General features: G+C 38.1%; 1 long non-coding RNA gene across 6 annotated transcripts in view; it reads right to left on the reverse strand.

Annotated features, from left to right (window-relative positions):
• LOC134161274 (uncharacterized) overlaps positions 1-17,734 on the reverse strand; it is a 206,723-nt gene that overhangs the window by 123,804 nt on the left and 65,185 nt on the right. For 5 of the 6 annotated variants that reach the window (XR_009963922.1, XR_009963924.1, XR_009963919.1 and 2 more), the window contains exon 5: positions 5,984-6,127. This is a non-coding gene — a long non-coding RNA (uncharacterized LOC134161274). Of the gene's footprint in view, positions 1-1,438; positions 3,528-5,983; positions 6,128-17,734 lie in introns of those variants that run through there. The other variant, XR_009963920.1, reaches the window with a different exon arrangement.

Raw genomic sequence — 17,734 nt, forward strand, 5'->3', positions numbered from 1 at the left:
TTTAAGAGGACTCCCCACAGGCAGACACTGCAGTACTAATAACAGCAGCACTGAGCACAGCAGCTGTGAGCACACTTATCCCCCAGCAGCTCATCTTTCTATTTGCCTGGGCTCTGGGAATAGTCGCCTCTGACACTGCCAAAGGTAAACCACATTTAGAGGACAGGAATAACAATTGTAACATTCAGTATGTCACCAGAGTCCTTTATCCTTTTATTATTCCTAGTTAGCCTGTCAGGAAACATTTGCTACATACAATAGTGAAGAAGCATGGCACCAAGTGAATAACCTGAGACTAATCCTAACCAACCTCAATTCATTATTTCACCCGGGTTCTTATAGGATGAGTTTCTAACAGAAGGAGCAAAAAGAATATTTCAATATTCTTTCATCCTTCATTGTGGTTAGGTTCTGTCTCCTACAATCCTATTATCAACAATCCTGATGGAAGTGAATTTGTACTCCTCCCATTTAAGGATCTGGCCCAAGACAGCTCAGTCCAGAGTGTCACCTTGCATCCACTGCATTTTTTTTTCCACAGGCTTTTCAGTGCAAGGATTTTTATTTTAGTTGCTATACTCTGATCTCAATTCCGATTAGGTTTAAAAGCCTAATGATCAACAATGAATCAAGTTTACTTCAAATTATAAATCTGATTGTATTCAGTGTGCAGGAAAAAAAGAGCTTTCATAGAAGACCTGACTTTTTTTCTTTTTCTTTCATAAACACATCAACTTAAGACAGACCACTCCAAAACTCCAGTTTCATTTAGTTGTCACAGAGTTCAGTGCTGAAAAGCACACATCACATTGCCTCAGAAATCAGGGAAGGATTTAGAAGTAAAGCTACGAGGCATACAGTAGAGGGTCACAGATGATAGGTGTATTACAATGTATTTTTATCTCTGGGTAAAGGAATATTCTCACTAATATTGATAAGAATCGGATATACATATCCAGAGGCAGAAGCACACATTTGTTTGCTTATAAATCATTTTTAAAATCAGGAAACACATCTGTCAGCATTGTTCTCACAAACCTCTTAGGTTCAATTTGATATAATGATGACCAGAGTGCCCTGACTGGTAAATAATTTCTGTTTCAGGGAGCTCATTTCTTTGAAGCAAAGAACCCAAAAGTTCATGATGCTCACAAGAAATGAATAATAATTTATTACATATAGACATGTCTGTGCTCTGAAGTGTATGAGACATGGGATGAAATCCTGGACCTATTCAAGTTAATAAACAGAACTGCCACACTTTAAAAGGGTGTTAGCCTCTATAATTTGCTGTCTAAGAGCAGATATTGGACCCTGGAAAAGTTTAATTTGAACTTCAGATTAAAATCAGACTACATCAAACTAAAAACCTTTCACTGATTTTAGGACTCACTTGACTGAGTTAAAGCAACTGCATTACAACACATCTCCAGAGATGTCAGTGAATAATATTTATTTAAACAATGAATAAAAAGTAATAATAAAAAAGCCATGGCAAAACCACCCAGAAGCAACAATAAAGCTCAGACAGATACAGGACAAACAACAAATGAGAAAAGAAAAAGTAAAACAATTAAAAATCTTCAGGGAAATAGAAATTGAGTCCTCGCTTATAGAAGCTCATGATTAAAAAGCACACTGACAGTGCCCTTTAAGTGTACAAGCTTTCTATACTGAAGAATATAGTCTGGTTGAAATTAGTATAAATCTCACAGTGTATTAAAGCATCAGAAGATGAGGGTAGCTATGGTAATTCTAGCACTTTATTAAACACCAGGCAAACTGAAGAGTACATTTCCTGCTTTTTGAAAGAAATGAATGATATCTTCTGATTGGGGAATGCTAAGGGCAAAGGAAGCCGGCTGAAATGGCTTAAACCAGTACCGCAGTACATTTATCAGGATATTTAGTGTGGCTTTTCATGGAAAAATAGTGGAAAGAGAAAGGAGGGGAGTGATTTTTATTGCTAAAATTAATTTTATTGCAGTGCTAACTAACCCTTTTCCCCCCTGGAATCACACGCAAATAAAGAAAAATGACTGGGAATGCTCTTCCTCTTTGTGGTTTTTCAGCACTCATTTGTGTTTTCAGCAGCGCAGTGCTAGATCTGGGCTGTGCACTGCACCATTCCTCTGCCCAAGTCACAGCACGGAAAACAGATACATAAAGAACAAAGAATCTGATTAAGAAAAGTACATTTATATTTTGACTGTGTTTTATTTTGAACATAAAACATCTTGGAAAAAGTTTTATGATTTAGCATTTATGAATGACTAGATTTTAAGAGAATTGTAATATTTTTTTAGGGTATTTCAGCTCTATGAGTTATTTCTTGTAGATTCAGATAATGACATTATAAATCTTTCTGTGGAGGCAATTACTAAGGCAGAAATGGCCTATTCCCCGTTGGCTTTTAGGCTCAGCTTACTGACATATTACAAGCAGGCTTACCATGGTCATTAAAAACTGATCTGGGATTTATTGTACCTCTTTAAACTCTCAGTACTTTGAAAAGTATTGAACAGAAAGGAATACAAGGTGAAGTTACAAAGAGATCCAACGAAGCAATCAGGAGAAAAATAGGCTTAATTTATCCCAGCAAGGCCCACCAGAAGTGCCACAAAAATATTTGAAATTGAGCTTTGAGTCCTTAATAGAGATCACTCGCAAGAGCTATTAATCATATCAAATGGAAACACTTTTAAGCAGAGGGTTTGGGAACATAAAGGACATCAACACCAGATTACAGGGCAGAAAACAAAGCCAAGATTTTAAGACTGCCAGTAATGACAAAATAGCTGCCCAACGCAGTAGACAAGAATGAAAAAAATTCAGCTACAGCAACTTTTCTTGCCTAGATCCCAGTCACCTGCAGTGCAAGCAGGAATTGAATCTATACTTTGTCTTAACATCAGACCTCAGATCGCTGCACCGTAGTCGGTTTTCAGGGTAATCTCTGGTGGCCAGCAGTAGGGCAGGCATTTGAACAAATGCCTGAGAGCACAAATGTGCCATCACCTTGTGCAAATGGAGCTAAAAGGCGGCCAGAATAAGAGAAACACTAACTACCACTGGATTTGAGCAGGGCTGGAGTACTCAACAGCAGGCAAAGGTCAGTGACAAAATTTCTGTTTCATCACCTGCCAGTTAACCTTCAGTTCTAGGTTGCCAATGACAGAGGCTGCATCTTCAGAACAACTACAGCCCCAAACAGCGTGTTCCGCTGGGACATACCCTGGGGTAGAGGGTTCGGAGCATTTGGGAGATTTCCTGATGTAGTGCATACCTTCTGTTTCTCGTCACTTTTGTCCCAAGATTAAAGCTGCCTTCATAGGAATGAGCTGCTGCTTACGGGAGCTACTCTGTGCCTGCATTTTATATTCTCCCAGTCATCTCCAAGAATCCCATTCATTTTAAGAAAGAAACCCACCAAGGCTGACTGGTGTCTCAGGGCGTTATACAGCTTTACAGAAGACAACCATTATCTGTACTTTGCTGTAAGTAAATAATCAACCCCCAAAAATTGCCTCAAAAAAAACCGAATACAGCTTCACTGCCTGGTTGTTTTTTTTCAGAGCACTATCTTTGGTCTTAGATCATGAAATTAGATGACAGTTTGGTTACCTTTCCAGAAAACTGTGAATGAGCATCAAATTTGCAATGGCTAATGGTTCGGTACCTTTCTGAAAGCCACACTACAGATGTTTGACAGCTGTTTCTCTAGGAACTAAGTGTCATTTCTGCCTTGTAAGTTGTCTTTTGCTTTGTCAAGATGATTCTGACAGGCACATACATATTCTAATGTTGTACAGTATGTTAGGTTGGTCAACACTCATTTTAAATACATGTTTTAACATAGTATTCATTTCAAGCCTGATATCAGATTATTACAGGTAGTCAAAAAACACAGCCTTTTTGTCAAGTTTGCATTTTCCAGTGAGATTTGTCACTCTAAAATTCTCTTTACTTTTCTCCAGGAATAAACTGAACTATATTTGAAAATAATGGCTTTAATTATAATTGGCATATCTGAGCCTACAGCTAGTGCCAGTCACTTTACTAAGTGACATTACTTATGACACTGGCAAGATCAGAGTCTTTTATCACTTTTTTTTTTAATTATTAATAGGAGACAAATTTCCAACCTTCTCTAATATCTGATTATCTCTGGATAACTGGAGGCAGGTAAAGATAGAGGATCATATCCTTAACTGGGCCCCCACTAGTAATCTCTAAAAATCCATGGTATTCAGAGTGCACAATCTGTTCAAGATGAGCAGAAATTAGAAGATTTACATCCCCTTTGACTAAAGCCACTGTCAGAAGATTGCTGTATATAAATCAGGGGTGAGAAAACCTACGCCCTAGAACTAGGCACAGCCCACGACCTCAACTCATATTTTTGGTGCACGTTAGCATACAATCCACAAGAAGTGCCTGACAGATCTATTCATCACTGCTAAAATTAGGAATAAATATTTGCTAGTAGAAATGGCATAGTACTGCATCAGAGCCCAAAGACTAGGAGGTAAGGCTAGCAAGAGAGAGAAAGGAGAAGACTGGTAGGGACTGAGTTCCTCTGGGCTGCACCAGCCTGGTGCATCACCCAGAAGGGCAAGATGAGGATGCAGCATTACATTCTTCTGCCCCTCCTCTTGCTCCTCACATATTTGCTTTGTATATACAGCCCAGCTTTGGTTCACATTCAGTCCTTATCTAGCAAAACTAAAGAGGTTTAAGTATTCATCAGGAAAGAATAGCATCAGTGCAGGCTTGTCCCAGGATAAGCAAATTCACCTTTCACTACAGAAAAAGGGAGGCCAATAGATCCAACTGCAGAATACGGTGCCACACATGTAGAATCTGCCTCCACATACAAAGAATTTGGCTAAAATACTCTTTCCATTAAGACAAAGCTCATTCGGACCTGCTCTTCCTTCTTGGAACACACACAGCATTGATTTACCCTTTAGTAGTAATAACTTCAGCTATTAGAGTGCTCTTAGTATCCTTTTTAAATTGGCTTCAGGCATTTGGGGAGTCATTGTCAGGCCATCTAGAATGTAGATAAAGGGATCCTATGGCACAGCAATATTCTGTATAAACTCCAGTCTATGGATGATGATATATTCCCCGTAACTCTGGCATTGTGAGCATTCTGATAACATGGACAAAGTGTTCCAGAATACATATTGCATCACCAGCCCCCTTACTCAAAACACAGGCAGAATGGATCCCCTTCATAGTCCAGGAGATCCACAGTGAATTTTGTTGTTAGGGAAGACCTTAATCACCTGGCGATTATTTTGACTGCTAGTACAAACACTATCATGGGCCTAAGCCTGTTGTTTGAGTGTTTGCATATGAATTTCTAAGTTCCTTTAGCACCCTTAGCTTGGTAATACTACGCTGCAGAACAATTTGTTTTGTGTTTTTTAATTATTATTTATTAAAATGTATTGGCAATAAAAATCTAGAAGCATTGACTGCACCAGATGAGTCATTCTACTTGAAGACAACATACTTTACTGAGATGTCCAACTCCTGACATTCCAGAAATGAGTGAATAGTCCTTTAACATGCTTAATTCTGCAGCCAACCATGTGAGAATTATCCTGCTGATAGCTGTTGAAATACTCTGGCTGATTGGCAAGGTCAAAATGCCAGGGACTATATCAATATTAAAGTACAGATTACAGCTTCAATTTTTAAATTTACTTAAACTTAATGGTGTAAAATCAGCTGCAAAATATGACAGTGAAACCCAACTCCATTCTCTAGCTTATGTACTCAAGAGTGGTTAAAATTCTGGATGGTTTCCTTCAACTGCTTTCAAATACTTATCACAAGGATTTCTTCTTAAGAAGAGCACCAGATTAATACACATGACAGCTGCTGAAGATTGCCAGACTTGAACACCTTTTAAATTTTTCCTAACAATTTTTACTTGTTGCCCCAAATATTTAATCACAAGACACCCTACCTGAGACCCAGGTGTGGAAGTCAGCACCTACATATACACCCAGAAGAAGCTTCTTTGGCACTGTGGATGCATGCAGAAGTATTCCTCCCCTTTTCCAAGTTCTTCAAAGTGTTGGCTCTTCTCTGCTTGGCTTGCCTGGAGAACCTGTGGGAACAAGGCATCATGCTGCTCAGGGCTTAATTCAAGTTAATGCTTCTGCCAGTCCTTCTCACATAGAACAGCCTTGGGGAGCGTAGTCTCAGAAAACTAGAAAAAAGGTCCCTCCAAGCATTGATCACACTCTTTCATGATCAGGTGGAATCCAATACATGTTATATGAGATAACTGGGCAGCTTCAGAGGTAAAATCTCAAAGGTAAACGCTCTAAACACACCGGACAAATCAGAGACAGAAAGTACACTTAATTGTCTATTCTTTTGCTTTGTCCACACACACAGTCTTCCACCATCTTCCTTCCATTGTGATGACAGACAGTCAGCTGATATCAAGAGTATATTGAAAAATTTCTATGATTATTTTTTAGTCCATGCAAGCAAGCATATTTCAAAGACGGTGAAAAATAATGAATAATTTGAGGTTTGGGAGTTACCGTTTGGAATGTCTATCTAAATGGACCTTTTTTTCCTCACAAGTGCTTATAGAGCAAAGTGAACTGAAATGTTCATAAGTTTCTTACTGTAAACTACATAACTTATTGATTTTGATGGCATACCAAAAGAGTTCTGTCACTTCAGCAAACTTTAACGCTCCTATTAATCTAATCTTGGGAGTATGTTACAGTTCTAAAGCATCAACTCATACGTTCCCCAAGTGAACTAGATGACCTCCAGAAATCCCTTCCAACCTAAATTATTCTAGGATTCTATAAGCATTTTGAACCATCATTTTCTGTGCTGCATCGGTGGTGTTAAGAATGCCATCTAGCATGCTCAGAAATGAACTATGCAGCAACCAAGATGTAGTTAGAAGAATGCAATTTAAAACACATTTTCTTCACGGATAATGTGATATGTGGTTTTCTCAGGAGTAACTCTCATGACCTATTCCAGTCACAACCCTTATTTATATGTGGAGATGGAATGAATGAAACCTACTGCTCCATAGTGGGAAATTTTTGTGATGCAATAACTGAAGCAGCCATCACAGAAAATTAGGTTCCTGTAGGATTGTGCATGAAAACAACTTGAGGATTCTCTCTGTACTATGTGATTTACAGTAGAGAAATATTTCACCCTGCTACACAGAGGGCCCAGATTGAACCTTTGATGGAAGAGCAGTAATTCTGAAGGAGTGCGATGTGTCAGCCCACCACCTGACAAGAGTTAAGGTGGGAGAAAGAGCACCTCTTGAGAATTTGCCCTTTTCCAGCAGATTGGCACAAATGCTACTGAATCAAATTCAGGTCCAAGCAACCCTAGTACCTGTCTCCAACATTTATATCAGAAACTGGTGGGGGGGAATGAAAGAAATAGCAGACAGTGAATAAGGATACTCAGCCTCCAGGAGCAAGTGCTCTGGGTTGTTCTAAAGACAGTAGTTACAGATGGACCTGTCACTGGTGGAATGAACCTCCCTGAATTGCTAACACAGAAAGATCAGGTGCACAAAATTTTTTATGGGAAAATGGAAGGCTCACACTCCAAAGCTAATGAGATTCTAACTGTCCAGGCAAGGTCCAAGGTATGCAGTAAGAAAACCTATGGTACAAAATGAGATAGAAACAACATCAGCCATAAGAAGAAATCACTCTAATTAAGTGAAAGGAAGTCCAAGTGAAGTTGGATTGTGCTAACTTTTGAACTTGCTTCAACTCAAAAGGTAGAGAAAGCCATCAGCAGATGTCCTCAGGATGGCCTACATATTTATTACCTTTTTGGGGATGGGTTGCAGTATGAAGAGAGTTTCACCACAAGGTTATTGTCCTTGATAAGAAAGGCTAGAAAATATCTGGAGAATTTAGATCTTTTCAATTAATTTGCCTGCTTTGCAGTCCTTTCTACCCCAGCCCCTGTTATTTAAAAGACTAAAGCTTAATAGCATTAATAGTTAGTCTTGGAAAATGTTGAAGAATGGGTAAAATGACAAAACAGAAGTCTAAGAAATGGGAAAACCAACTAACTAGGATATCATAAAGGAGTTCCTTCTAAATTTCTGGTAAACCTCTGCAACAAATGATCTGTATTCTGTAATGATAACATGCTGAAGAGTTGGACAGTTTGTTCTTGAAGACTGAATGTTGAACCAATTTAATTTTCTTCTACAAGGATGGAGATTTTGTGGACAGAAAGCAATAGGTGTCATTAACTTTCTAATTGCTGTAAAAGATCTTGTAAAGCTAAGGAAACATTGTTCAGATAAAACAATACTAGGGTGAATAGAAAATCAGTTTCAAAACTGTTACTTAGAGTATTTAGCAAAGGTTCATGGCTAGAATGGGAGGCTGTACGAAGTGAGGCTCCACAGGGGACTGGGGTTGGTACTATTCAATATTTTCATTAGTGACCTCATTGACAGAATAGATTATGCTTATTACATCTGCAGACAGCATCAAATTGTGAGTACGCTGGAAGACAAGATCAGAATCTAAAATGATCATGACAACTCAGACATGGTCTGAAAAAACAGGATGCTGCTCAAAAGGGACAAACTTTATGTTGGCAGCAACGTTCAACAGTACATGATAAGGGAATAACTAGCTAAGTAACAAGTCTATACAATAGTTCAGGTATTATAGTGGATTGTGTATAGCTCCTATCAAAGTCGGACCTCTGATGTGAAAGAACAGGCAAGAACCAGACCCACACACTTCTGTTGCCTGAAGCTCTAGCTGACAGAAGAAAGTCACATGCAAATACTACTAGATTATTAAAATAACCTTTCATGTTCTGCTTAGAAATCTTTATAGGTACAGATAGACAAAGTTTAATATTTTTGCAGAGGTGCAAGGCTACTGGAGAGATGCTTTTAGTACCAAATCATGGTTTTGAATTGCTGATATGAAGAGCTGCTGACAGGAAGAATTTTATCTCTCTAATTCCAAACCATGGGTTGCTTTATGAAGAAGGTGACATGATCAGTTGCTTTGATGCACTTGAATGACAAGAGTTGTGTGAGCATGCATTAAGTGTCTTATACTCCATTAAGCTAGTGAGTGGCACAGAAAGTCAACTAGTAATGTCTTTTAGATGATTATAAATAAAGGACTTTGAAGTACAAATTGTTTAACAGGCATTGTACCAGAACAAGTCTTTCTGTACTGAATCCACTGGAAAAAATTGCCTGAAAAAGGTTTATTTATATAAAAATATGACCTAGCACTGTTGTCAAGGTCAGTAAGACTTAGGGTGACCTGCTGAGTAAGTCCTATATGTTCAAAACTAATCTGCATAAGGGGTACCTTGAGATTACACAATAATCCCACACTTCCATGAGTTCTCAGACAGGTTAATAACATTAGTCTGAAATCAATCTCCACGCTAACCTGTGACAATATATTGAATATTACTATATTTGCATATCTCAGGCATCTTTAACATGTCTTATTCTGTTGAGATACTGGTACAATGGTTTGATACAGATATCAGACAAGAACAGAGTTCAACATTACGGCATAATGTTAATGGGAAAAGACACCACCCCTTGTACTAGGTGGGTGTTATCTATCTTTATCTTCTCTTTATCTGTTTTGATGCTGTCCATGCCACATTTGAAATAGATGCCTGGCTCCAATTTGCACCAAGATGAATGATAAATAACAGCACAAAACCTTATTTCACTAAATTTTCAGTAACATGATTTACTAAAATAACTTTAGCAATTAAAATTACATAAAAACACTATCACAACCAAAAAACATGGAGAAGTAAGCATGTAGGACATAAGTAACGACCAGATAAAGCTGTTGCATACTGTACTTTCCCTCTGACCCCAGTTCATTAGAGGAAAAGCAATGATTTAAAGTACCTAGCTAACCTCTTCCAGAGCTATAGTTTATAATCATAAATCAGGCATGTGACTACCTGGAGGCATTGGGGAGTTAGCTCTGTAACACAGTGTAGCAGCAAGGAGGGAAAGAAAGTTCCTATTATTGGATCATGCAGTAGACATTGGTGCTTGAAATTTCCACTTACACTACATTAGCTCGAGGCAGTTCATTTGCTAAAATAAAAGAAACAAAGTGTAAAATATTCACTGACTTGCTCAACAAAGCAATCAACGAAAGGGAGAAAGAAGAAGAGAGAGGGAGGGAGGGAAGGAGCATGATTTTTTTTTTCCCCCTGCTATCACACTGTTGATAAATACCATTAATGTTTTAAAATAATCTCACCCATTCTGTTAAAATTTAAAAGTATTAGTGGTATTATCAGTCTGTCTATCCATCTCCCTTTATTTTGTCTGTCTCCTGCTTCTATTTTGTGTGAAATTTCAAGAGATGAATCCCATTTTCTATTAATTCAATGGCTGTCATCTTGCATTGCATCATGTAGCCCAGATCACAACAATGAAATCTAAGGGTTTAAATTAATAATATTGCAACACATCACTTTGTAAAGCATTGCACTTATCCATATCTATGTAGCTCAGCTACCTTGCCTCCAGTGTGATGCCTTTCACTGGTAGCTATGGGTGGGATTACACCTGTACAGTTGCAAACAATTTATAATTGGTAACTGAATACTCTGACTTCGTGGTGGATAGCATTATTTTAATAGGGTGTTGAGTTTTAACAAGATGTTTTTACTTAAAAATAAAATAGTTGGGAAAAGCTTCAGGGAATACAAGATCTCTGTTCTCTGAGTGGCATTTTCCACACCTACAAATATATGCTGACAGGTAACTCTATTGCATTACAATTGCCTTACATACAATGTCAGCTAAAGCTACATGGAAAGTCAGCATCTAGGAGCACCTATGAATCATGAAACAGCTGATAGATTTGGTTAACTATTAAATTTCAGATATAATTTCATTATAGCTACTAATTCACAAAAAGGAAAAGGAATTAAAAAAAAAAAGCCAAGATTATGTGCAAGTAAATCATCAGAACCACTACAAACTCAGGAGGGAATAAAACATGATGCCTAAAGGAAAATAACACACGAGATCAAAAATACATCCTATCCAGCGTTTACTGTTGTTATTCAGGCATGTCTCCTATTATGTTTTGTCATGTAGAAACAAATCCACTAGTAGGAATCTACATTTTTAGTTTGTGAATGCTTCTAAAAGAAAGGGTAAAAAAAAAGATGCGTGACTGTTAAGTTCTTCAGTGGGCAACCCAAACTATGAGAAACAGATGTGCAGCTGGAAATGCCTACCTTTTTCTCCCCTTTCCTCAGAGCATACTGGAAGCTGTAAGAATATTCATAAGGCTTTATGTACTGACAAACATATGAAGCTCTTGGTAAGCAGATAGGAGCAGAACTATATGGGATTCATTAGATAGCTGCTAATTGTCAAGTAAGTTCCAGCCCAACCTGCTGAGTGTAAATGCAAATTTACCACCTTTGGAGCTGCCTCATTCTACAGCTATTGATTTATGTTTGAATGGGAGTTCAAAAAAAGAGTTGTCTTTTGAAGCCTTACTATCTGAGCATGGTTCCTTTGTCCAGGTGTCTTGGGGATCTCTTGCTTCAATTTTGATCTTTGTATTCCAAAAGCCTTAGAGAGTCAATTCAGGTAACTTAAAAGTGAGATATAATCAGAAAGGTTCTGGAAATAAAGTCTTTGCCTTGTCACATTAATGCGGCCCTATCAAGTGGCAGTTTATCAAGAGGCAGCTCACAAGGTTTTAATGAGCATGCTGCCTGTTCTTGTACAATACTAATTAATCCCATTTTTTCACACTGGTGTGATTGCTTCATGAAACCCGCATTGTTTTATGCTCAGCAGCAAAGCGGGCTCTCACTGATTAAATCTCCTTCCCAGAGCTGGGGCCTGACAACTGAATTATACCTTGCTCAAAATAATAATGGGTATCAGCTAATAAATACGGTTTAACACACACAAAACTATGCAGCCAAAATCACACCACAAAATAGGAGTTTGACTTATAGGCACAGCAGTGTTTCATTAAACATCTGTATTATAATTCACTGGTTTTCCAACTGATGTAATAACTTAATTGATGAGAACAAAGACAAGCTTATTTATTCACCCAATTGCTTGCTTCTTGACTAACGTTTTTTCTTGGTGTTATTGTGGAAATAAATATGCAATATTCTTTTTATAGAAGTCTAATTTAGGCCCTTTTTTTCTCCTATTGAGAAGTCAACATCACAATCTGTTTCTGACAAGTTCTTGCTGCAGTGAAGCAGACCGCATTATGATAAGACAGCAGTGTGTTGTTTACCCTAATGTTCAGACATTCCAGCAAAGGTGAGAGAGGTGTGATGCTTCAGGCAGTTAATAATGAATAATTGTCTGCACATTTACATTACAGGGTTCAAAAAGCTTGTTTTCTCTTTTCCCTTCCCCATTCTCCCACATGATTTAAAGCTTCTTCCACCTTAGCCAGGGAAGGGATAACTGCAAAGTACTAATGAGAAGTACAGCACTTTTCTCTGCAAGAACCAGTCAAATTAGGAATGTCACAGATATAAAACAGTTTTGGAAAAGAAAAAAAAAATAAATAAAAAGGTTTTTTTCTCCAATTGACAGACATAAAAAGATGTGATTTATTCTCTTTTACTATGCATTGGTTGCACGTTGCAAAATAGGACGGTCAAGACTTAATGTCTCATTTTGCTTAAGAAACTCTGAAGAAAGCTATTTCACCACTTAGACAGGGTTTCCTTCAGAAAGTGCTCCCCACAGCAAATAAACTAGAAAATCAATCATTAACCTTGGATTTAATATAGATTTATATATGTAGCTTTGGATGCCTGGGGAGAAACTGTTTATTATTTATCTCTCATTTGTAACAGTGCCAGAAAAATATGAGGAATTTTACAGCTGGATCTAAAGAAATAAGGGGGTGGGATTTTTCAAGGGAGGAAGAAGACTCCTACCTCCAACCCCTCCAGTACTATTAACTGAATTCTGCAGCTGAATTTAATGGGAGAAGAAGGACTAGATGTTTCAAATATACATAGTATTTATTCCTAACACCACCTTTATGAAACATTTACAAACTGAAGGAGTGCTGGCAAGAGTTAGGCCAGAAGAAAAAACACTTTCAGAATAAAAATATTTTTCATTAATTGTTGTCACCTAACTTTCACACTGGGCTTTTCTGTTAAGAATATGGGTACAAGTAGCACTCAAACAACAAATTGGAAGGAGCGCATTCAATTAGAAAGAACAGATGAGAAGGTGCTATCAGATAAGGCTTCGAATAAGATAAAAATAGCAGGTTTTAAGTTGTGCTGCTTTTTGATGGAATTAAAAAAAGGAGGAACAAGACAGCTTGGAAAATATGAGCAAGCAGGAAAAAAAATAAATCCTAATTTGGCTTAGTCTCTCTAATCATAGATTGGGTTGGGTTGGAAAGAACCTTAAGACCATCAGGTTCCAACCCCCTGCCATGGGCAGGGATGCCTCACACTAAAACATGCTGCCCAAGGCCAACCTGGCCTTGAGCACCTCCAGGGATGGAGCATTTACCACTTCTTGGCAACCTGTGCCAGTGCCTCACCACCCTCACAGTAAAGAACTTCCTTATATATAACCTGAACTTCCCTTTAAGTTTAAACCCATTACTTCTTGCACTATCACTACTGCCCCAGATAAAGAGTCCTTCTCTGTAGGCCCACTTCAGATACTGGAAGGCTGCTCTGAGGTCTCCACGCAGCCTTCTCTTCTCCAGGCTGAACAGTCCCAACTTTCTCAGCCTGCCTTCATACGGGAGATGCTCCAGCCCCTGATCATCCTCGTGGCCTCCTCTGGGCTTGTTCCCACAGCACCATGTCCTTCTCATGTTGAGGGCACCAGAACTGCACACAATACTCCAAGTGGGATCTGATGAGAGCCAAGCAGAGGGGCAGAATCGCTTCCTTTGACCTACTGATCATGTTTCTTTTGATGCGGCCCAGTATATGGCTGATTTCTGGGCTGTGAGCTCATGCTGAAGCTGGCTCATATTCAGTTTCTTTTTGACTGAAAATAGTCCCTATTCCAATTTTCAGCTTGACACAAGCTGCAAACTCCTCCTGAAGATCTCTCCCATGCAGTCTTCCAGATCTCTTCAGGCAAGATTAACATTTCCACATCAGTCTCAAGGGCGTGAAGTGAGCACATTGACTGTGGATGGTTCTACCAGACTGGGATTCCTCACCTGGTGCTACCTTGTTATTTCACTAGCCATGATTTTTCACTGTTGAATGTGCTATCACTTATACTTCTTACAGAACAGTGGAAAGGGACATAAAGGCTGACAAAGCGGAACGGTTCTGTCCCCAGTTGTAGTCAGTTTGCAGAGGTAGACGTTCCTGGGGAATCAGGCACTATATCTATCCTGAAATTGTCGTAACTCATGACAGATCAAGCTATAATTAGATCATAACCTATGTCTGATATTAGAACTCAATTTGTAGAATTGATGTGCCATATGAAATAAAGAGAATAATTAATTTATATTAGCAAACCAGTATTAACCATCTGCAATGACTTCTCCATGAGCAAGTGCCATAAGTATTGGCATAAAAATGCCCAAATCAGTTATTTATACTTTTATACATAGAAATACATGAAAGATACTTTTGGAGCCTAGATTCAAACTATTTTTAAATATTTGCTTGTATGAGCAGAAGGATTTGAGCCTATCCCTAAATAAAATAGATACTACATTATTTTCTAATAATTTTGTTCAGAAAAAAAAAACCTTTCCCTTCTTCTAGAGAATCTAATTATTCAGTGACAGCAGTTGGCTGACTTGGGCACAACACAACATGTCAATTTTCAGTTGCTTACACAGTATCACAGAAACTGTTAGAAATTGTTTTGAAATCTGGCATACTTTTCAGTCATCCTAATTCCTCCAAGTGAGCCAAACCTGATTACATTTGGCTCACCCACAAAAGATCTGCAAGATGGGGAGAAGAACAAGCAGGAAAGAGAATGAAAAATCAACAAGATTTCCTCCCCCCTGCCTTCAGTTATGTCTCACTGTAACAGTAGTCTTCTACACTACCTGAAACCATACCAAAAATTCTCAAACTTGATTTTTTCCTTTTATTTTAATCCTGATATTGTCTCTTCAGGAGCAGATTATAATCTGTCCATGAAGAAGCAATAAACCCCCGACTTCAGGGGGTAGTTCACAAATACATACTCATTAACTCTCTCTTGAAATTTATGTCTGAAACCACACTTCCCCACGCTAATGTATGCTGGGACTCAGTTACAGCGTGAGACTAATCACAACAAAAAAAAGCCTTACCAAATTTATCATATATAGAGTATTTCTGGAGTAGCCAGCTTTGGAACATGGTAAATGTATGATGCAAGAAGATAAAACATTCCAAGTCTGAATATGAATTCAGATGCCACAGTGAAATTACGCTGAATTACGTCAGATGAGCACCTGGCTCTTTATATGGGAGCTATTCTGCTTCTGCGACATATTGCTACCCCACCAGTAATGTTCAGCAAAAGGCCTGCTGATTTAAACTCTTCCTTTGATACCAAATTAATTTGATGGCTTTTCTTTTGGATTAAAGTAGAAGACATTTATGTTTATTACAAAATACTTGTACTTTTCCAGCTGCCAAAAATATACAGCTCTAAACCCAGAAACACAGACCAGAATTCCCATTTCCAATATGAAATCAAAAAAGCTTACTTATCTTTAATGCAAGGATATTCTATTCAGTCTCTTTACACTGTAACTACAGGATTTTAAGATTTATTTCTTTTATTCTTTGTTTGATAGACCAATGAAAAAAAATGTGAAGGCCATTATTCAAATGTTTGTGGACCTTTTTAGCTAATGGATTCAAATCTATAATTCTGCACTTGTCAACAAGATAATTCTTCAATCATATTAAGACTGCATAACTCAGTTCAGTCCAAGTTTTCTAGAACTTGATTCTGCAAAGCAAATAACATTTCCCCAGGGAAGAAAGTATGTACTCATGCTATCTAATTCTCAGGCTCTCTCAATGTCTTCTTCATTATTTTTTTGGTATAGAGACAGATTTCTTGTAGGTGTGGCCCTATTTACATAAAACCTAGGCCCCTCCATATACGCACATGATATTCAAAATAGCATTATTTTAGGGCAATTATCTGTGTTCTCCAAGATAGTACCAGACTTTTTTTTATAGTAGGTTTTCAGAGGAAAGTCTGTATCTTATTTTAAGTAGCTTATAAATAGTTTAAAAGTTTAATTATGTTTGTCATTAAAAAGCTTGCCTCTCCCTTCCCACATGCCATTACTAAACTTAAAGCTGAATTAAAAGTTTTGCACAAATGAAATTCAAATCAAACAAAAAAATAACATTTTAAAAGAAGTTTTATGACTGTGCTTCTGTTTCAATGCTAATGACAGACTGCCAACCTGAAAAAAATCTTAGCTGTAGATTTAGAGGCATATAGCATGGTAGGTCCCACACCTAACAAGTCCCTTAAACACAGCACTAATTTGGACAGATGCTTCAGTTCCCATTTGATATATAATGCAATTTACAACATATATCAAGACCAGGTTGGACAAAGCCTTGGGTGATATGGTTTAGTGTGAGGTGTCACTGCCCATGGCAGGGGGGTTGGAACTAGATGATCTTAAGGTCCTTTCCAACCCTAACTATTCTATGATTCTACAATAATAGACATGTCTTTAAAATAGAATAATAAGCAATTCAAGTTTTATCAGCAATTTACTCTACTTTCATTTTCACCTCTGAAGAGAGCGCTGGAAGCAATCAAGAGAATCTGCCCACCGCTAAAGAGATTTAGTTAAACAGTGCTCATCCAGGACATTTTAAGAAGCATTACCCACCACAGGAAGTAGCATCCAGCATTTCAAATTCAACATCTGAAACATCTCCAAACTTTCTTTTTGTCTTTTAGCACATCACTTCTGCGGTCCTCAGTACTTCAGAGTTCTTCAGATAGAGAAACTGCCCTGATTCAATCAGGTGTCTCTACCAGAAATAAATAATTATTCTTCTAGAATATAAGAAGTTGTTGTGTGCTTTGCCTTTTTAAATTATTATTACTATTGTGCTGGCATAAAGAACATTCTTATTTTATTCGCATTATACACTTAAAGCGCTTCATAATCACAGAACGGTTGACGCTGGAAAGAACCACTGGGCATCATCTAGTCCAACCTCCCTGCTGAAGCCACGTCACCTAAAGCACATTACCCAGGATTATGCCCAGACAGCTCTTAAAATCACCCCACGACCTCTCTGGGCAGCCTATTCCAATGTTAAGTCACCCCCATAGTGAAGAAGTTTTTCCTCATTTTAAGGTGGGAATTCCTGTGGTTTAATTCATGCCCATTGCCTCCCATCCTACTGCCTTACCCCACTGAGATGAGTCTGGCCACATCCTCTTGAAACCCTTCCTTCAGATACTTGCATACATTAATCAGACCCCCAGTCAACAAAACCCTCAGAATTAAACGACACATAGTGTAGAGCTGAATTTGCATGCTATTGGGCATCATAATGCAACTCAGGCATGCAACATAAGCAAATGAATGCTTTCTTAAAAAATATATTTCAATAGTTGCAAAAGGCAGATCATGAACTGCTGCTGGGCTCAGCAGAGCTCACCAGTAACTGACTGAACGCAGTGCTGGTT

This window comes from Pezoporus occidentalis, unplaced genomic scaffold (assembly GCF_034315485.1).
Source record: "Pezoporus occidentalis ecotype Australia unplaced genomic scaffold, CSIRO_AGI_Poc_V1 ctg171, whole genome shotgun sequence".
Lineage (NCBI taxonomy): Eukaryota > Metazoa > Chordata > Aves > Psittaciformes > Psittacidae > Pezoporus > Pezoporus occidentalis.